A 22,577-nucleotide genomic window follows, 5' to 3' on the forward strand; every position below is an offset into this window, starting at 1 on the left:
AAAAATGGACCCATCCCCCCCCCCCCCGCCCCCCCCCCAAAAAAAGAAACCCAAAATTATTTTAGGAAAAATGTGAATAGCTTAATTTTGACAGATGAAACGTCTCATAACTTCTTTAGGAAGCCCTTTTGCTTTTACTAGATATGCACACGATGCCTAGATAAACTATGGATTTATTGGGAAGACTTAAATGCTAAAGATGGTAATATATTCCTTGTTGAAGTCAGCACATCCCTCCTTGAAAGCCAACACTCTTAACTTTTAGAATTTAAAATTTAAATGTGTATGTGCTCCATCCTAACCTCTCATTGACTAAGGTCTGTGCATTGACCTTAGGTTTTCTTATGCTTTTCAGTGTCAGCATCCTCTCCCCCATTTCTTTCTGGCCTAAAGACAAAATACCCATTAGATACTTTTTCTTTCTGGGCACATCACAGAGCTGCTGTAAGTCTTGCCTGGTTACCATAATGACACGTAATTACAATCCTTCACTTTCGAGGTTTACCCTGTCTCAAAAGTAGTGGCACTGACAGGAAGGGGGATGTTACACTGTAAAAAAGCCAAACCATGAACCTGTTGTGAACTATTTTAAGAAAATTCCTTTAGTCACTGGTACCTTAGAGGAGGGACTATATTTTGACTCCATTGTGTTTTCAACTGATTCCAGAAGGACACAGCTTTCCCCTGCAGGAATTGACCTTGTGCCAGTGACATCAATGGAAACATTGCCATCGACATTATTGGGAATTAGATCAGATGCACAGTTTGCACCAGTCATGTGATAGCTGTAGGTAATGTCATTTTTCTCATCATATTAGTAGTTTCTAGAGTGAAGTACGTGTTAAGACTTCAGTTTGCTTCTTGCAATTGAGATGGTGAGCCAGTATTGAAATATGATGATCAATAGTTTTTCTCCTTTGAGAAAGTCTATTCAGTGACGTCTTTGAACTTAATTGGACTAGTGGAAGGCAATCTAGCAGAGCTGATAGCAATCAATGCAGATAAAAATGAAACTGTGCATAAAAATGGCTGAATACGTTAATGTAGATTGCTGGTTTTTCCTGGTCACAATCTTCAAATGGTGCAAAGCTAGACTTAATAGCTACATGCTTTGACAAAACAGTTCAAGCAGCAAACTAAGAAATGCCTTTTTTGGATATTTAAGCTTTGAACAAATCAGTGAAGTGATTTCTGAACTAAAGAAAACCTATTTCTGGCACCAAGTTTCAAGCCAACATGGGGACTGCAAACTGCAATTTAACATAAACTGCCTAATGTCTTTAGGTACTGAGCAAAAGCTATGGCAGACTCTAGTATTGGAACCCAAGTGCTCTCACCTAAATTTGAAGAACATTTCAGCCAGAGTAGTGATGATGTTAATTCACCATTTCACTAAGGATCTTGACTGTTTTCTCAGCCAAGTACTTTTATTGTCAATACCTTCATTTTTACGTAAAGACTGTGTTCCACACACACATTCGCACTCTTGCTTCTGGATTGTTATGTGGCAATTCTCACTTTTCCTTAACACTATACTGGAATATAAATATGAACTATTCTGTGTCACTGGCCAATACGAGCGTTCAAATTCAAATTATTTTCTGACCTATTTTTTTACCTTGTTGCATTTACATTGATAAGGCTAACTCAATGAGTCATCAAACTGCTCATGTTACTTGGCCAGTTATTTGAATTGTACCACTAGAAATTTCTACAATAAGAGTTTTTCAGGTGGGTGCAACTATAGTTTGTTGCTTCCCAGGAAAGATGGGAAAATAAAAAAAAAAAAAAAAAGAAAGTTAATAAAAACACTATGCTGACATTACTTTTTAAAGAAATAGTTTTTATCACCTTTCAAACATGAAAAAAAGGGGGGAAATATTTTGAAAGGTTAATTTCTCCTTTCATCTTAAAATCCTTTATCCCTGCACTAGGAAGGTTCTATAGTTTGGAACAGAGTGACAATGCATTATTTAGGGGTGGGGAGGGGGGAAGGAGGGAAGGTGTTTTCAACATTTAGACTTTCAAAAATTTCATTTTGAAAGTGGAATTTTTTTTCCACCGAGATATGTGCCTGCTTTCTGTCACTGTTTTCCATCTTTTTCCACTTGGAAATGATAAATGTTGAGAGAAGGGGAAAAACAGTCACGTTTTCAGACCTTCCCTGAGAAAACTTTAGGAGACCACTATTTTCCTTCTGCTATCAGAAAAGTTTTTATACAAAAAAAATATTTATCTTTCACTGTCCAGCAAGAATTCATCAGTATTTTTCAGCCATTCTTCTGTTTTTTGTGCTTACAGGTGCAGGTATGCTCAGGTATTTGTGTTTATTTTAGGAAGGGTTTCACTGTGGCAAAGGGAAGCTACATTAGCAGTATTTCTGTTGGGAAGATTGAGAACATTGTAGGGAACACACAGACTAAATTCCAGTCTTAAAAGTGAATGAACAAGTTCTCCCACTGGTGAGTGAAAAATAAGTGAGTTCTGCTATTCTTTTAATGGGCAATATACATTTCTTACTATTTTGCTAAAGTGAATTCTTCATAATTCTTTACTTACTAGTCTGTATAATTCCATACACTAGAAATATTTCCACATCTCAGATGAAGATGGTGTAACTGTATTTTAATGAAATCTTGCATTACTTAGACTAGATTACTTTTGCCAAATGTACTGTTGAACATTTAAAAGGATACTATGAAATACTATCATAACAAAATTATACTTGTCAAGCAAACGAATAAAGTGCATTTGAAGATGCATTACTCTGTTTTTAATTGTATTTGTTCACTTACTTACTACTTTAAATCATAAAACACAGTAATCTGTGATGCAACTTCCAGCCAGTGTGAATTACTACGTTTTTACTGTACACATTTTATGATGTATTTTTGTTGTTGTTTTTTGAAACTTATTTACTTAGCCACTAAAGGTTTTGGTAATATCAGGACAAATACATTAATGTCTAAGTTTCTGTTATAGACTGTAATTTGGTCTGATTTCTGATCATGGACGAAAAGTCAGGTTCCGTATTTTGTCATATCTGATAACTTGTCTTAATTAGTTTAATATTATGGAGCTGTAATGTCTCTTAAAACACTGCAATAATGGATGTATGTGGTCATGAGTAATGAAGGAAGAATCTGTGATACTAACTGTTATTTGGAGGGAAAGATCTGGTTTGCAAGATTATTCCTTTATGATGTTAATTTTATTGTCACTAACCCTTGTGATTATAAAATAAGATGCTAGAAATTATTCAGCAGAAAGCCTGAGTCAAATTCTCTCTGATTCCCAAAAGCAATTTTGTTGATTTTAAGTATGATTCCTGTGAGCATATATGAAAATGAAATTAATTTCTTAGAGAACTGGAAGCAAATATACCAACAAAAATTTAACAAGCAGTTGAATATTCTTGTTCAAAGAGTATCTTTTTTTTTTACTTAATTTAAAAATGGAAGGAAGATATTTGATTACTTGTATAAATATGATTAAAGAATGTTTCCCAGATTTTGAAAGTCTCTCTTTCACTTGATAGCGATTACTCCATCAGAACAGTGAGTAGATGGAATATAACTAATGCAATAAAAATACAAGATTTGAAATTTTAAGCTAGTGATTGAAATTCACAGAATTAAATTATCACCAGTGCAAAATGATTTAATTGGAACTGCACAGTCCCAGTATAAAAATCTGTAAGTATCCTGAATGGTACACTAACAAACAAAAGGAAAATAATGCCTTGGCTGGAAGTTCAGCTTCAGAGCTCTTAACCAGCTTTTGGCCCATGGTCCTTTCACTCCCTAAATAGTATTTTTGTTTAAAAACTCTGAATTTTCATGTTAGGAACTCAGTGCAGCCCATTTGCCATGTGTATGCAAAAGTTCCCTTGTATAGGGCAGAACATAAAATAGGTAGTTTCGTATCTATGAAATGGCACATTGCTCTGTGCGATGTAAACAACAGATGATTGTGAGAAGCTAATTGTGATCCATAGTGATGCTGTTCTTACTAGCCAGAGACAAGCATATTCATTAACTTTGACAAAGCACTGCTAAATGACATCTTGAATTTGTCTGCCAATATGGGCTACAATTATCAAATCAATTGGCTTTGCAGAAAATCAGTTCCTATTCTTCTACATGGCTCTTCTCTGTTGGCACTACCTGTACAATTTTGGCCTTGCCAAACCCTTCTTTGATGGGGGAGCTCCCTATGTTTTACTAAGAAGCCAGTATTTTCAGAAATATGGCTTGAAAACAAGGATCACAAAATAAAGGAAATATTATTACAAAATAAAAACTAAGTTCAATATTCACATGTGAAATTCCTAGCATCAGTTGTTAGTTTGCATGGTTAATTTCTGCATATGAGGAGTGAAAACTTCATTCATGACCGGGAAAATAATGAGGTTGAACAGACATGATTTTCTCCTCCTAAACAGGCCAATTACAGTTGTTTCTTAGAATGCTAATTTTATACTTTTAAGACAGGCTGTACAGGTCTGCAGTTAATTAAATGTGTTACTATAGGTATGCATATACGTATTACAAATTAAATTCTGCACATATTTTACATGTAAACTAATTAATAGACAATGAAAGTGAATAATAATCACTGTCTCATAGCAATGGATAGCGCTGCAGTTCTTCATGGAAAGTGGTTATAATCTCAGAAAGTCATTAGTGACGTTACATGTTGCTGTAAACTTTCATCCTTGTTTAAGAACTCTTAAATTGTTGCAATATGTTTGCTTAGTCTCTATCTAGTTCACTGTGGAATACTTAAAATCTTATTTAGCATACAATATTGAGAAGGCAATCATGAAACGTGTCCTTGGTTTTTTTTTGTCATTGTCATTGGAGAAAGTTCAGCTGGGGAAACAGAATTCTTTTATTTAGTTCTGTAAATGCCAATCTCAGGTTAATGGTTTTATTGCACTTTTGTTTGAGAAGCATGACTTTTTCTTCCTGATTAATCTTTGGATAACTTTTAAAAAGGCATTTAGCACTCATATTGAAACTTTTTAACTTCCCTTGACTGCTATCAGCAGCCTGCGTGCCCTCCATGGTGCTCAGTCAGCATTTTCAAATTCAGCACTTTCAGTCATTGATTGATAGAAGACACTTCTTTTCCAGTTACTGAGTCAGACACATCAGGGAGAGACAGACAGGCTGCAGAAGAAAGTTTAATCAAGCAAAAGTAATTTGGAACTAGAATTCAATACTAAAATCTGCTACAAAGTATATAAAATTTCTAAATATTGCTTAGTTGATAGTGGGTATTTAATGTAAAAATTTTCATGAAAGTACTCTAAAGCACACCTTTTTAAGAATGATCACACAGTGTGCAAAACAAAGCAGTGAATCACAGGGGCTGGATTTATTGTCATTATATGAAAAAGTGCCTTTGATTTTACCATATTGCAACTAAGCATGCCAGCAATGAATTAGGTACACAGTACGTGCTCTTCTCACTGATGATTCAATTAACCTGTAGGGGCTTTTAATAAATGGGTTGGTGAACTTCATCCAGGTTCTAGCAGAAGCATGTTTCATGATTCCAGTGGTACAACAATGCAATAGCCAGTACAGAAATTTAGATGAGAACCTGTGATAAAACTTCATTCTCATTCTAAAGGAACCACTACATTGAAAAGGTGAGTTCATGGTCTGCACCTAAATCCCTAGGGAAAGGGAAAGAAAAGGAGAGGCAATGACCACTGCAGCTAGATTTGTAGTGCTGAGCTGCTATAGTTCTTTTATTCCAACTAAAAGTTTGGCTCACTGTTTTCAGAGCAACTTTAAAAAGGTCAAGAAAGGCTTCCTGCAGTTGGTTCAGTCCAAATACCTAGTTCTCATCTGGCCACTGGCAGCATAATCTTCTGTTCTGCAAACACCATCTCTTCACTGATCATTGGAAGATACTTTTTCTGAGGGAAATCCCAAATTAATTTACATTCTAAAAATTTAAGAAATTTTGCAGGAATCCGCAAGATTGTTAAGATAATTTTTTTTTCCCCTCAAACATATGCTTGGAAAAAGAAACTCCTCAGTCCTGTCTAATATGTACAAATAAATTGTATGGTATTTTGATTTCTCAGTCCAAAATATTTTCTTAAGTGCAAGAACACTGTATTACATTCTTTACAGCCATTGACCAACTTTTCTGCGTCTCTTAACACCAAGGAAATCATTGAAAGGGCAAGAATTAAATAAAAAATTACCTTTCTGTGCAAATTTAGGAAATACTGTTTATTTCTGATTTAGTAGGCAAGCAGTAATGTTAAATTTATGAAAGCTATTATTGTTGTTCCATTTTCTCCCTATCCAAAATGAAAATGGAATTCAGTATAGTTCTAGTTTTGTTACTATTTCTGTTGTAATATCTTGGTATCACAAGGTAAGAACTGTTAGATTTTTTTGGGGAAAAAAAAAGTAGTCATGGCTAATTATCCAGATATGCTTAAATGTCTGTAGATAAAAGTTTGTTGGTTGTATGTAGACTGACAATTGGCTTTAGGATAATGCTTTCACTATTTAAATAGCTCTCAGCAGATAATGCCTGTAGATCTGCCACAGAATGTATATTTGTCTTGTTTTATCTTAGCAATATGATTCCCAATTATTTTTAAAATTTCTTTTACAGGGTGTTTCCAAGGGACTTTGAAGTATGTTACCCATCTTCAAGGCAGTGTCTTCATAGACACGTTCGAGTTAATCTTTTGCAAACTGTGTACAGTGACAGGATTAACCACTTGTGCTCTTTAAAAAATCAATATTAATTATGACTGCTACGAAAAGGAAAGTTGATGCTTGATGTAAACAAGCAAAGAAGAGTTTGGTTATTGTTTTAAGTGATAGACAAAAAGAAGTTTAGGCTAAATTGCCAGATACTTTTTCTTTCAAATACATAAAATCTGCTAGATTCTGCATGAATGCAGAGTTTTATCATCACTGAGTATTTTTCAGGAGCAGGATTTAAGATTACAGAGGGTCAGATTCTACAGTCTACTCTGATTTATTCTTCGCGCTTTCCTGAGTCTATGTGATATGCTTACTATCCATGTACATTAATGTTAATGTTCCTAGGACCTGTTCTGATTTACATTTACATAATCTATCTATACTGGTAGATTATTTAGAGGCAGGTAAGTACATTCATCAACCAGTACAATCTTGTCACTTAGCCAATTGTGATACAGAGGTCCATTTGGCAGCAGGGTAGATCTGAGATGCAAAATTGTTGGGGGGGGGGAAACAGAAAAAAACCTCACGGTAATACAAAATCACTTCTTATAAACACATTTGCATTAAAATGCACAATAAACCCAAACCACAATAGGCACAAAATGCAACAAAATACTCAACAACAAAATCAATAAAAACAAACAAGCTAAGCAACAAAATGAGTAAACAACAATTAGAGTATTTAACGAGCAGGGATAGATAGTCTGAGTTCCTAAGCTTTATATTAGGCAATGATAATTTGAGCTTTAGAATGCTTTCATCTTCCTGCCACTTCCAATCTTACTGCTGAATTGTACATGACATTAAAATTTATCCAGTGAGATAGTACTCCCAATGTAAACTTTTAAAAATACAATCATGAATAACCTTATTTTAGCTCCATGCTTATTTACCTTTCCAAGTAGATGGATCAAAATCATGTTCACCTACTCAATCTAGATGATTTCAGGTGATCATTGCTTAAACTTATACTGAAACTCTTGTTCAAATCCTGTACCTCTGTACCTCCCCCTCCATATCAAACATAATGCACTTTTTAAAAATCTTCACTGTTTGAAACAAAGGAAAGTGTATAGGGTGGTATTTTCCAAATGTAAGGAATCAGGGCACACTGTTCTTTTAGATTAGATCTGTGTCCTGGTTTCAGCTGGGATAGAATTAATTGTCTTCCTAGTAGCTGGCACCGTGCTATTTTTTTGAGTTAGGTATGAGAAGAATGTTGATAACACACTGATGTTTTCAGTTGTTGCTCAGTAGTGTTTAGTCTAAAGTCAAGGATTTTTTCAGCTTCTCGTGCCCAGCCAGCAAGAAGGCTGGAGGGGCACAAGAAGTTGGGAGGGGACACAGCCAGGATAGCAGACCCAAAGTGGCCAACGGGGTATTCCATACCATGTGATGTCACATCTAGTATAGGAACTGGGGGGAGTGGGGGCGGGGGCATCCCACTCAGGGACTAACTGGGCGTCAATCAGCAGGTAGTGAGCAATTGCATTCTGCATTATTTGTATATTCCAATCCTTTTAATATTATTGTTGTCATTTTATTAGTGTTATAATTATCGTTATTAGTTTCTTCTGTTCTATTAAACTGTTCTTATCTCAACCCAGGAGTTTTACTTCTTTTCCCGATTTTCTCCCCCATCCCACTGGGTGTGGGGGGAAGTGAGTGAGCGGCCGCGTGCTGCTTAGTTGCTGGCTGGGGTTAAACCACGACAATCTGACTGTGTAAACCTGGTCTTTTGGAGTGGCCCTAACCCTGGACAACAGTCCTAGCAGTACTAGTTGCTGGTCTTGTGTCACAGCATCCTGTCCCTCCACTTCATAGAGCTAGGTGGTCCTGCCAGTTTCTTGACATTGTTTGCTAACAGGAGATTTGCAGGGCACATAGGTCTCCACTGCCCTTCTAGAATATTTTTACTATTTGTACTCAAATGTAATTTGGCACAAGCTTTGACAGCCAATGCTATAAAGCATTTATCTTTCTTTCTGCTTCTTGCATGTGTTAAAGACTTTGTACTTACATCAATGGTTTATTCATTAAAATAGGCTAAGTCAGTAGCCTAAATATCCAGAAGGATATCCAGATTCCTGTTTTCAGAGAGATTAATTTCCAATGTAATAAAAAGGAGTAGGCACGGTCTCAGAATATTGCATTTCATCATTTTAGAATTATGCTTATGCATTCTATCTAATCTCTCAGCCCTGTAGGATTGATATTAGCAGCTGCAGGCAAAAGATTGAGTTTTGATGAAGACCTCACCCATTTTGTTGATGTAATACGATTTTATTCCAGTTGCAATAAATAAGTAATAGTAATTTCTGCAAATGCAAAATATGTCATGATGATTTTTTAGATTCTGAATTCTTTTTAGGATTAAGCAGTTACTTTGAAATAAAGATTATAGGTCTAGTGTTAAATTGTAAATAATAAAGCTGGTAAACCATACACCATGGTACCTTCTTTTATTTCTCTCAGAACTGCTGTACCATAATGCACTCCAGTTTCTAAGGTCAAATTACATGATATAATTTATCTTTTGCAAATGTAATAGTCTGGAAAATTCAAAATGCAAGGTTCTCAGATATTTCAGGTATTTCTGAACATACATACATATGAACACTCCTTGCTTTTTTCATATGCATATGAACATATATTCTCAAATATTTCCCGTGAACAGCAGTTACACCTTGAATACAAAAAGTTCTCTAATAAAGACTTTCTTGTTAATCACTTGATTCAGTAAATATCCAGTTTAATATTGCACATTATTTTTGCCTTTTGGTTATGCACAAAGTTGCATACTATTTTTTAAATTAAATACATTTACTCTGCAGCATTATATGCAAAAGAATGTCTTGCACTAATTTTTCATTGTTTCTGCTTTAAACCTAATTTTGTTGCAATTATGTTTGTACAGATGCTATTTTCTCCCCTTTTAAAAGCTATACAATTCAATACTTCATTTTTGTTTCAATGTGACATAATCCTTTTCCTTAAATTCACAGTAAATGATAAGGCAGTAAAAACTTCATTTATTGGAATTATTTAATGGCATAATATTACTTTTATTGTGTATTTTCTCACTGTCACTTTTTAATTAAAAATATAGTTTATAATTCTACTTTATATATATACATGTTTCCTGTTTATCAGATATACATACAGACATGTACAGTCTAACTGAAGAATGCAGAAATATTTTATGAATCTGAGTAAGCATGTGAAGTCTGGACTGCATGTTGGGAGAAAGCTCAGGTGAATCCCATACCACACATTCTGTTATCTAGAAGGAATAGGAGGAATATCAATATCAGAATATCAGTAGGCAGGGAGTCATGGCATGTTCCTGTAGGGCTGAAGGTCTGGATGAAATGGAGAAAAAGGATACAGGAGAGTGCAATAACCATGGAGATAAAAATCATACGTCTGCACTTTAGGTGACATAATGAGCTTCATACATGACTTTATCTTCATGTTGTGTCATTGAATGACTTTGACATACATAAAGTGAAGTATGAGTAATTTTGATTTATTATTTTCCACCTTTAGTGCTTATTTATACAAGCTTGATTAGGCAGACTGGATGTGAAAATGAAGTTTTACCTTTCAGCTAATAAAAGACTGTGATAAACTGATAAAAAGTGCAGTGGTTAGTACTATGAAATGCAGTGGACACTGAAGGCAGGACATGCTGCCAAAGTTTTCCATTTTCTATGTTTAAAGGTTTTGTTCAAAATTCAATTAAACTTAGTCCATTCGTATATACCCATTAACATGTTTTACTGGTGTTACATTAAGGCCCCTTGTGATTTAAAAAAAAAATAGACTTTGCAAAATTGCTTTTTATAACCTGTTGAGAATATTGTGGACTGTACATATCTACCTACAAGGTCTTATGAAAATATTCATGTAAGACCATTATGTACGATCTGTAAATGGCCTGATCATTGATCCCATTGCCATAAAAGTAAAACTTACCTAAAGGGACATTCATTGAAGTGATCAGTGACATGGGCTTCATATGATATCATGCTGTGGACTGTCTCTGGGAGAGAAAACATGAACTGGCATGATAAATTTGCTTAGCTACCTTTATAATACCCCTTATACTTTATTTTCCTTTACTTAGATTTTCAGTGAGAAATACTTCCCATTATTTTAGTGGTACTTTGCTATGAAGTTTATCTAGTCAATTATTTTCTATTCTTTATTTTTGTATTAGTTGTTTTTCTTCCTCAAATAGAGCACAATGAAGATATGTAAAATATTACATCTCTTTGATTTCAGACTACACTTCCAGTTTATCGAGATCCCTTTGTATTCTAAACTTGACCTTCAGAATTGTTCCAACTCTGTCCAGCTTGCTGTCAGAGATAAACACTGTGTTCTGTCTCTTCATCAGATTTGTTAAATAACGACTGAATAAAAGCAGGCCCTGGTTGGTCCTCCACAGGCTACTACATGAAGTCATGCGTGCTTGACAATAATGAAATATGGGATTGTGTATTAACGATATAAATAGGTTATTTGGCATGTATCTGGTACTGTGTATCAAGGATGTTTCTGGCTTCATATTGCTTTATATACAAGTATCCAAGCTGTGATATTCATGCTGGTAACGATAAATAAGCCACTCAAAGCATGAGGTACAGCTGCCTGAGTTAGTAATAGTTTTCCCCTGCCACTGTTGGTGGTAATACCTAGCCAAATTAAATTTGAACTTTTACTGTAGACCATGAGTTAGATATTATAAAATGCAAAAAATTCCTGAACAGGACACAAAGTTACAAATTAATGCGGTCCATTGGTTATGGTATAATATAATTTTTGTTGAATACGCTTTGTGTGGTTCAAAACTCTCTTTATATAAAGCTACCTGCAACAGTATTATGTGCTTTTATTCAGACATTCCAGTGGCCTGAATAGCTGTTCCCTTGCATTTTAACTATCAAGTTTATATTTTCTAAGCACTTTCTGCATATTCTGCTCTATTTAGTAAGATGTCTTGGAAGTACTAAACTTCAGTAACTGTGGTTTTACTTTAATAAGTTATACTTCATCTCTGATTAAGATTTCACAGTTTTTTGTACTTTAACATTAGTCTCCGCTTTTGGTGTATCAGCTGGCTCCGTGCCTCTGTGTACTACGAATGACACGTCTTTTCCTAGGAGTGCATTTTCGCTTCCAGTTATACAGTTGCAGTTATATAAATTATGAGGCTTGAAAGCAGTTGATAACTTTCTTTTGAGGGAAGAAAAAGAGGACCTTGTACTCCTACTGTACTTGTTCTTCTGAGCAATATGTACCAATATAACCTGCTGGAGCAAGTATCCTTTGCAGGTCCTCCTTGGTCAATAGCATGACTGTTGTGCTAACAACATGTACAATGAAGGGGACCCTTTTTAAAATGTGAGTAATAGCCCATGGCAAAAATGGAGATTTTGAAGTTCTGGTGTGCATACAAAATCTGAAAGTACAGAAGTCCTAATATAAAAGTTACTGACCCTATGGTCCACATTTGAAAAGGTCAGTATACAAATGTGATGTTGTGAGAGGTTTTAAGGCAGACGGTGTGATTGTATCCCATTTTTGCCAGTGGTAATAGAAAGACTCAGAGAATTTTGTTCCCATAATTCAGAGATTTGGCAGGTTTATTTTATATTCCCTCAGTTAGAAAATATGACAGTCTCTTAGCTAGAATATTTTAGCTATGTGTAGTGTTTAGCTTTTCTAGAAGTGATGGAAGGCACTTTCCAAACATAAAAGAAGACATATTCAAACTTAGCCTTTTAATCTATCTGAATAGGACTTCAAGGATTGTTCTAGAGAGGGAATTTTGGAGTATTTATAATTTTCTACATTCCTGTATTACAGAATTTAAAGTTAGTAAATAATTGTCCTGGAACATTTACAAATAAATTTACTGTACTGCACTGCACATGTCTTATTAAACTGCATTACAGGAGAGAAAATCTCCAAAATATTAGTCTAGGTGAATTCTGCAAGAAAATAGCCAAATTTCCGAAATGTTACAGAAAATGGATGACATCACATCTCACCTGTCTCAGGGCACAGCAAATCTTGATTTGGTTCTTCAGCACACCTGAAGTAAATTATTAAAACTGTTCCCCCTTTAGACTGAGAAAGGGAATGTATACACCCAAAAGGGGCTCCTGAAGCACAGTTACGTCTTTTCACATGAGTTTGCTAGACTTGATGATTATATGTAACACTCACCTTGGTCTCTCATCTTTGTTTCTGCATGCACCCCTGAAAGAGGTTCTATTGAAATGCAGTGCAAAGTATAAGTAATAGAGAACTTCAACAAACAGGAAAATCTTAAGGCTTCATGTACTTATGTGGTCTCATAATGGAAATATTTTTTTTACAGTGCAAAAGAAATACAGTATGTTTATGACTGCAAATACTGTGACAGAGAAACAATATTAAAATATTTTCAGAAGTTCTGTGGGGAACTTATAAATTAACAAGGTATTACTTACGTCTGTGGTTTATACAGGTTTTTAAATGTTTGAATAACAAAATAATGATACAGTTCACCTTAAATTCATTTAATAAGCCTTTTATTGATATTTATATCTTTCATTAAGTAGTAAGCTGCCAAAAAGAGAACAGCAGTTTATGTCTTGTCAAAAATGTGACATGATTTGGGTAAAAATCGTAATTTTAAAAATTAAGAATCCTTTTATTCTCTTTGTGTTTCAAGCAACTTTACCTTTAGCACTGGAGATTCGGATTAAAAACATTTTAAAGAAATTGACAGTGTAGTTTAGGGAATTTTTGTACATAATTTTCTTGTCATATAGAGGATGCTCACATTCAGTAGCAACTAGCACCATGAGCATATAAAATAAAGTAAGATCTACACAAAAAGTCTTGAGAATGTTTTAGCACTGCTGTTGAGTTTAAGAGTTTGGGTCTAAACTTCCCCCAAGCAGATGTGTTTTGAGGCAGAATTTTAAACTAACATCTCCATCTGAAAAAGAAGAGGATTTGCTAAGGACTATCATAATTCCTTAATATCATAAACAGTGATCAGAAAACAAGTCTTTTTAAAAGGAAAACAAGTCTCTTTGAAAAGGTTGTATTTCTTGCGAAAATAGACTGTCTCAGGCTTCAGATTGTCTGGTAGGAAAAGACTGGCTTGAGATACAAGTCACATGGGGCATTTACCTGTCATTTTTTTCACTGAATTACATGGGGCAGGCTCAGTAAATAGCAGCTCTTTCCTGGTATATAATACAGTTCAACCTGTTACTACTTGAAACTTGCTTTTTCTTAGAGAAACTTCCAGGTTTTTTTTTTTTTGTTATGTCAGAAGTCAGTAGATGATACTGATAAAGAGATAAAAAGACATGCCATCCGAATTGTTAACCAGGCTCTTTGTTCATCATTGTTCTAGACAGACTAAAGCAATATTCAGTGAGTCCACCATGAATCCACATTTAAGCAAAAAGAACATTAAGGTGCAATGACTGAAGAAGTTCACTTAAAACAAGTTTAATCCAGATGTGAGTTCAGTGGTTGTAAGATACCTGTATAAATAAGGCCTCAGAAATATTTTAGCAGAAATTAAAAAAAAAAAAATCTTTTCTTAGAGAAAGTTTATGAGAACTTGAACTGAAGGGTAGTTTTATTCTCAAAATTGTCAGATTGTCATAATCAGATCTATTATAAACAAAACAAAACAACACTCCCCTCAAAAAGCCTTTAACTAGAGTCACTCTTGTGGGTCCATAATAAACATTTTATCTTAGTGTGTTTTGTCATAAAGGAATTGCAAACATTATAGATGGATAATTAACTCAATAGTGAATGTTCAATAGTTAATATTCATTATTGATTCCAAGTTATAAAGCAAAATTCTGTAGTAATACAGTTATTAATTTGATTCTAATTAATAATTTCAACATCGTAGCATTTACAAAACAAGTAGGCTAATCATTACTAACCAACCTGCATTCTAGTGATGATTAGCCTTTGTTACGTTCAATAATAGTTCTCATGGGGCCATAAGACTCTGCTAATCTGACCTGAGATTTCAGCTGAAATTTTTCACATTTATGCCTATTTCAATATTTCATTTTAAGAATAAATTATCACTACATTGGATAAAATTGTAATTATCCATAATCTTTTGAAGCTAATAGAGCCACTTTAGGTCTAATTTAAAATAAAGCTTAGATTAATAATCTGCATTTCAAGAAAAAAGTGAAGTGGAGCACTGTGTCTATATCTTGTTTAAGTATATATATTTTTGGAGTGCTTAATTGTGGATATATTCTTGGAAGATATGATATTTTATATGCAGTATTGCATTTTAAACCTTTCCTACAGGATATAGGTATCAAAGTTTTAAATGACTATGGAGCTTCACTTTGCCATCATAAGCTTGCTATCATCTACCAGAGTAATCTTTTCAAGTCAGAAAGAAATTTATTCTCCTTTACATGTTTTAAAAGTTTGGGGCATTTTTGTGTACCTATAAATAGTGAAAAGAAAGAAAACTCTTCAATTGTGGCATAATTCTGCTGATGTCTATTTTGTAACTTCTACCATTACAAAATTTAAATTTTTTCCCTTTCAATTGTCACACTTCTAAGAATTCCAGACATATGCTTAGTTTTATTATAAGGATTTCTGTTCTGATGCTAGGTCCAGAACAAGGACGCTTACTATACCTTAGTTTCCATCCGCATCAAACCCACTCTAATTATCACTGTGAATGGCTCTCTAGTCCTCCAAGGGTTCTCCTGTGTGGGTGGAGTACATTGCATTTAATAAACACCTTAGTCTTTCAGTGTGTCATAGAAGATGCACTTCATGCAAGTTGCAGACTTGCATTGCATTATTCAAATAGTTTTTAATGTTGTACTGACATACTGTAGTAGAACGAGACATCTATAAAAATGTGATTATTCTGTTGCATCGCTTATGCTAGTTATCACTGTCAAGACCTGGTAAATAAGTTCAGCATATCTGCAATTTTATAACATTGTTTAAAATCCTTGTTCTCTTCAGCATGATTTAAGCTTTGGAAACTCAGTAGGTGCAATCATTTTATTTCACCAAATAGTAGCTATTGTTGAAATGTACAGCACAGATCCTTCTGTGTATTGTACCCTTATGTATGTATTCTAGAAAGTTAATCTAACTCATCCATTGTTTGTGCTTCCTCTAAAGATTGTATTTCTTAATAAGCAAAAAAATTTGTTACATTTTCTTCCCAAAGTATGTAATATAGCCTAAGGACACTGGAGCCATTAAGAGTTATGTCTGTCATATGAAAAATGTTTCTTAAATTGTAAAAGCTGTAGAACAGGTTAAAAGAAAAAAAAATAATAAAGGGAGAACACATGTACTTATGTCCAAAACTGTGATTCTGAGTCTTCCTTAGATGTTGCCTAACTTGTGTCTAATTAATTTGTCTTATTTTAAATTCATTTGTTCTCCACTTGTTTATAAATGCTCCTCTGAAGATTTTGCATAACATTTTTCTAAATCCTTGCATAAATGCTGTTGGGAAAAGGCTTTCTCTGATGACACAATTCTTCTTTTCAGTACTTGAATAAAATCAACAGTTTTAAATTAAAATAACAAAAGTTACAAAGGTCTATATGCTTTTTTTGTTTTATACTTTCTATATTTCTCATTGTCAAGCATTCATCAACAAAGCACGACACCTTTGTTGATAATACACCAGTGTTGAAAGCCTTGTGGTCAACAAAAAGCAAATAAAATCAAGCAATTACAGTGTCACTTTCAAGGTTTGCAATTTTTGTGTGGTTCTGAATAATTTGCTATAGTTGTGGCATGAGGTGTGGAGTGTCAACTGGAAAAATTGATACTACTCTTTGGACTACTATGGGTATGTTAAGAGTAGGCATCTGTCTAGTCTCCTACTCTGATGATCTACCCTAACCGCATTTAGATTCTGAGAAGGGAGATAATGTCAGATGAAACTATAATAACTGTTGATTATTGCTTCCAAGTTTTTCATAAGCATAGTTATCAGCATTATGAAAAATAATTAGTGGTATACATAATAGTGAACTTCTGGCCTGAAAAATTGCAGATCCAATCTGATTTGATGGCTGGAGTTAAGTATGCAACTCTCAAAATGGACATAATGAAAAATTTCTTAACAAAAAAAAAAATACAGGAATTCCCCTGAGAAATTGAATGGCTGTGGAAGAATTCTTAATGGGAAAATACCTTAGTGCCTCAGAAACCTAAGCTATTTTTTCTGTAGAATAGAGCTATTTTTGTTGAAAAATCCATCTATCATCTTTCTTATCTGAACTTTCTCTTTAAATAATTGCCTTCAGAGTTTTACTTAAAATTCTTTGCTTTGGCTTTAATTCTTGACAAAGGTTAGTAATACTTGAAGAAGAACATTTGTATTGTCACACACAAGTGTGTGACAATATACTTACTCATGCAGTATAATGGATAAATGTGCATGTATATGGAGCTGATTTGACTTGCATGCACAAAGGCATTGGGAATGGATAGGTGGATGTCCATGTACACCTCAGATACTTGCAGGTCTCCATCCACTTTCAAAACAAAGATAGCTTTCAGTTATAAGCGAAATATATAATACTTTCTATTGTCAAAATATTGGTTGAATTTGGTAAGACTATGTCTTTTTATGGTAACTGTGCTTACAAAGGAGCAGATAAGCAATTTAAGAATTTGTCTGAAACAGAACTGCAAGCATTTTGTTTTATCAAAACATTTTTGTTTGTTTGTTTTAAATTCCTTGGGTTTAGTCTGTCTTTGTTGAAGCATTGCAAAGAAAACTTAGCCTGCTTCCCCCCCCGCCCGTCCCAAGAAGTTTTTTGCATCCTCAGAAAATGGTCAGTTTGTACTAAGAAATATGCACAACTGAGCAGCATTTCTACAAGTCAGACTACTTTAAAAATACTTTAATTTGAAAAACTGAATGCACTAACTTCTGACTCCTTAAAAAAGAGACTATGAAAAAATATTCAGAGAGTTTGATTCAAGTAGAGCCCTATCCTTTGCTGTGCTTTATTTTATTTTTCAAATAATGTTGAGTTGATGAATGCTGAAGGAATGCAGTATAAATTCACTAATGTGTTTTTTGCCTTCCTCAGAGTCAGGGAGGGAGGAAAACCCATGTGGGGTTTTTGTGCAGTTATTGTGTTCTCTCAAGGGTGAAACACCCAAGCAGTTGCTATGCAAACACATGCAACAAAAAAGAAAATAAAAAAAAATTGATTTATATGTGGGATTTACCTTAGTTAGAAACTTGTTTATGTTTTTATTCTCAATGTTAGTAGGCCTAAGTGCACAAAAGAAAAATGTTTCCATTTTTTTACATGCATCTGTAGAAATTCTAGAAATTACTTTGTCCAAACAAAGCAAGCAAGCTTGCTAAAGCAAACTAAACTCAAAAGCAAGCTAGTTCCCTGTAATTCTTGTTAATTCTTTGGTGAAAGACACCACATTTTTATTGTGCAATTTGAAAAGTGCATGGTGAAAAGGGATCCTTATGTATGTCCAGGGCTTCTAGGTGCTGTTGCAACATGAATTATTTAACACTGATAAGAATTTCTGTACATGGTAATTGTTAAGAAGAATTTTCTTCATAGTGTGTGTTTATGAAAAACAATCCCTAACCCTCCCTGCTTCAACTCAAAAGTTTTTGTTTTGCTTTAAGGTAGGGTCTACATGTGAAAAAATGACAGGACAGTTGAAGTGATTGGTCCTGCTTTACTGAAATGTAATTAAACATAAGCTGAGGTGAAATAGTAAACTTAGAATTAGTGTTGAAAATAGAGATTAAATGTTGAGCAGTGCTTCTGTTTTAAGTGATACTGTTCCATGAAATATACAGTATTTTTTTGAGTTCTGTCTGAAATAGTCCTGACAGATCTCTTCAAACTAATTTTTTGTCTCTTCTAATATTGCGTCATGTCTCATCTTTATTGCTTATCTTTTCGTGTCTCTGTCTTTTTATTACTCAGAGCTAAGGTTTTACATACCACATCATATTTATTAAAAAATAATTAAGCAGCAATTAATGACTTTTATGTCATTATTATATATTAGATCAGGTGTTAATTTGCAACTTCGAAAACTCTTATAGTGATTGGTTTAGGTGCCATGGAAAGAAATCAGTTAAACAAAACTGAACAGAGAACAATACATTTTCTCTGACTATTTGTGTTACCAAGAAAGGAAGCAATGTTCTATACACATCACTCAGTGGAAGACTTCCAGTACTGAAAAAAGATTTTACTGTATTGCAAAGGTATCTCATGCAATGAAGATAGAAGGAGAGGTTTTCTTAAATCTGTCAGTGTATTGATTTATTACACACACTCTGTAAAGAGGACAAGAATAGATCCTCAGCTAGAGCGATTTATCAAAGCTCATTGTCATGGGATATCAATCTTCAGAAGCAGTGTAGGAATTCTGGTTTCAGTTATTGTTTTCTGAAATTTTTATGCTAATCTCTGACAACTTTTATCTCACTTCTCTCAAATTCTAAGTGAGATCCAGGTTTTCAAACTGGACATTTATCCTTAGCAGTGCAGTTCCTATGAAAATGAAAAAAGTAAAATTCTGGATCATATGTCACAACCCAAATAACACTGTAAAGATCAGTCAGATATCTTAAGGTCTGTACTGTGCCACAGGATAAACCAAGCTACCTCCCTTTGAGCCTGTATCAGGCAATGGAGGCTGACTACATCCTAGTGTGTTAGACAGAATACTGCCTTTGAGGAAACTCATTTAACAAAGTACATGTGCTTAAGTACTGGGAGCAAAAACCCCCTCTGTGTCTGTCTGGGAAATGAAGGAAATATCTGTTCTGAGCTTTCTGAATGCTTCAGAATCTCTCATGCCCAAGCCAAATCCCAATGATTTCATTTATCTCCCCTTGAGGGTCTGATTTAGTAAGTGTACCTCAATAACGCTCAACTTGCTCCTTTAGGAGCAGGCTTCACATCAGATGTACTAGCTGGTGAAAAAATAGCTAAACTGCAATGATAAGGTCCTATTTTTTATGAACTTGTGGTTAAAGTGAAAAGATTAATGATTTCTCTTGGTGGTTGTCATATAATATGGTCTTTCGAGCCTTGATAATATTTATCTAGTCTTTGTATAATGACCTCTTAGCAAAAATATTCAGGCAGAAACCTGATTAATAAAGTGACAAAGTGATGGAAAGGAACAGTGTTCATGACATATCCTTGTTCTCAGAGATTCCATATTAATTTGTTGTAGGCTGCTCCTTGATCAGCATAGTGGGTTGGTTTGGACTTTGGTCTAGTGCCATAAACCTTTCAGTGACCTTCAACATTTAATTGAGGATTCCATATTCCACTGCAAGACTTAGCAGCCTGAATGTTAGACAAGGTAACATGCCACACTGCAGTGCCTGTTTACCTGCAGTAAATACCTCCTTTTGCTTACAGTAACCTATTCCACTTCTTAAACAGGCTACACATGTAAAGTAGTAATTAAAAAGAAAATTTAAACCTGCATTGAAAGGTTATTACTAAGGAAAGTTCTTAGGTTACTGAATCATTGGAATAAGAGAGTAACATATGCACTTACCGCTAGTTATGCTAAAAATGAAATAATAAAATCTCTAAAGCTAGCTTTTCTTTGTGCTTCTGATAATTATTTTTTTGCATAGGCAAGCGGCTTGATCAGCTTCTGCAAGAGAATCATCTAACCTAATCCTTGAAAAACAAAATGCAGTATTTAATCTTTCTCAAATATCTGATAAATCAAGCTTTCAAAACTATGTCCATTAAGATGATTAGCAACTATTTAGTTGTGGTCAGTTGGAGGTGAACATAGCCCCTTGGCCTGCGAGGGAATGGCCAATGTTACAGACATTCTAAAAATTACAGATATTTCCATATATAAAAATAAGAAAATAGCCTTCTAAAAATCACTACATTATGAATTTATATAGTACCACTCATCTTTAAATGTACAAAAGATGCATCAAAATGCTGAAGTATATGCATAACTCTTAAGTTTGTCACAGCTATAATAAAGAATATAATTTGACTCTTCTGTAGTTTCACTTTAGAGTTTGCATAAACTTATAATTAAGCAAGTGCTTAAGCACTTTGCTGGATCTTGGCCTAAGAGCTTAATGATTATTTTACAGTATAATGACATGTCCAGTATGAAGGGAAACAAAACCTCTGTCTATGGAACTTATTTGCCATGAAAAAGCCTGTCGGTATGTTGCATGATAATCAGTTCAATTCAATGTACAGTAAATTGGATCATTATTATTAATTTTCTCATCTCCCAAGCAATTCATGAACCATTTTTAGAATTTCAAAAAAACAGTTCATGAATCAGACAAAAAAAATTAAATAAGAACCCAGCCCACAATGAGATGATGAGTCAGAGTTCTTTTCTGTAACAGTGTCGACCAAAGTACATCTGAAATCTAATGAGGATTGGCACTGATGCAGAAAAGGCCATGATGAGCATGAAACAATATGTTGAATTTACATGTTAAGACTTTTTGTTGGTTTTGGCAATTTCACTGAAGATTATCTGAAAAATCCATAAACATCTGGATGAGAAGAGAGAGTGGGGGGGTATCACTTTATACTAAAATGATAGAGTTTATATTGGGATACAATACTATAAATGGAAGAGGAAAGTAGTTTCTTGCACAGCTGTTTCCAATTTTGCTAATCTATATTTCAGGCCAAATTCACCATGGAATTAAACCATACATTTACACTGATGTGTATGTGTCTGAATTAAATATATGGGGAAAAAAAACTTTTGAAGATCACTAAATCTCAATAATACTTTGGAGGTATTTAGTCAGCTTTATTTTCAGAAGACAAAATTAGCAAGTACAGCTGCTATTTGTGGGCCTGTAGTTTTTGAAAGTGAAGGACTAAGTTTTCAAAAGGACATATGCACATTTTTAGGGCCTGAAACATGGGCGCAAAAAAGGCTGTTCAGAGTCAAATCTTACATTTCAGTCTGATATCAAACAGTTTTGTTCTAAAGGTTCTGTGTAAACATTTGAACTTGAAGATGCTGAGTATCTACAAATTTTAATAGTAGTTTTTAACAACAGATGCATATGCATATAAAACCTAGGATCCAGCAATGGTTCTCATGGCATATTCTGAAAACATGAGAGTATGTGTTTCTGCATTTATTTGTAAAACACTAACCATACATACCCTTTTTCCAAGATTTTTCTGTCTTTAAGAAATAAACTGAAGTCATAGTCAAAAATGGTATGTGTTTAGCTTCAGTAAAAAGAATGAAGAGATCAGAGGTGGAGAATAGTGTTTAACAAAGGCTGTGATGAAGCTCATAAAATTATTGTTGTGTATGTACTAAGATTGGTGTTAAGATTTCCTATTTAGCATGTATAATTACAGGTATTAATGAGATCTATATTTTATAATGAAAAAATTGGGATAAAGTGCATGTTCCTATTTGTACTACAGTACACAGTATGGCAAAGATTTTGATGGTGGGATCGGTTTTGCAGCACTTGTCAAAGACAGTAAAGGCAGTACGTCTTGTTTAGACCAAAAGAATAGGTGTAGTTTCAGGCATAAAAAAATCTGTTCTTTCTTAAACAAAGAGCTTTAAAAATGGAAGCAGGTATTATTTCTCTCAGGACTTCTTAAATCTAAAACTTTATGTGAAAAATACAGAGAAATTTTTAAAGTTAGCGTGTTTATGCAAGTGCTATAGTGCTATGGTTAACTACAGATCAGCGATACTGCTGGTATTATGCTGTATGGGCCTGTTCCAGGCTGC

Source organism: Haliaeetus leucocephalus, unplaced genomic scaffold (genome assembly GCF_000737465.1).
Source record: "Haliaeetus leucocephalus isolate CR32 unplaced genomic scaffold, Haliaeetus_leucocephalus-4.0 Scaffold417, whole genome shotgun sequence".
Taxonomy (NCBI): Eukaryota; Metazoa; Chordata; class Aves; order Accipitriformes; family Accipitridae; genus Haliaeetus; species Haliaeetus leucocephalus.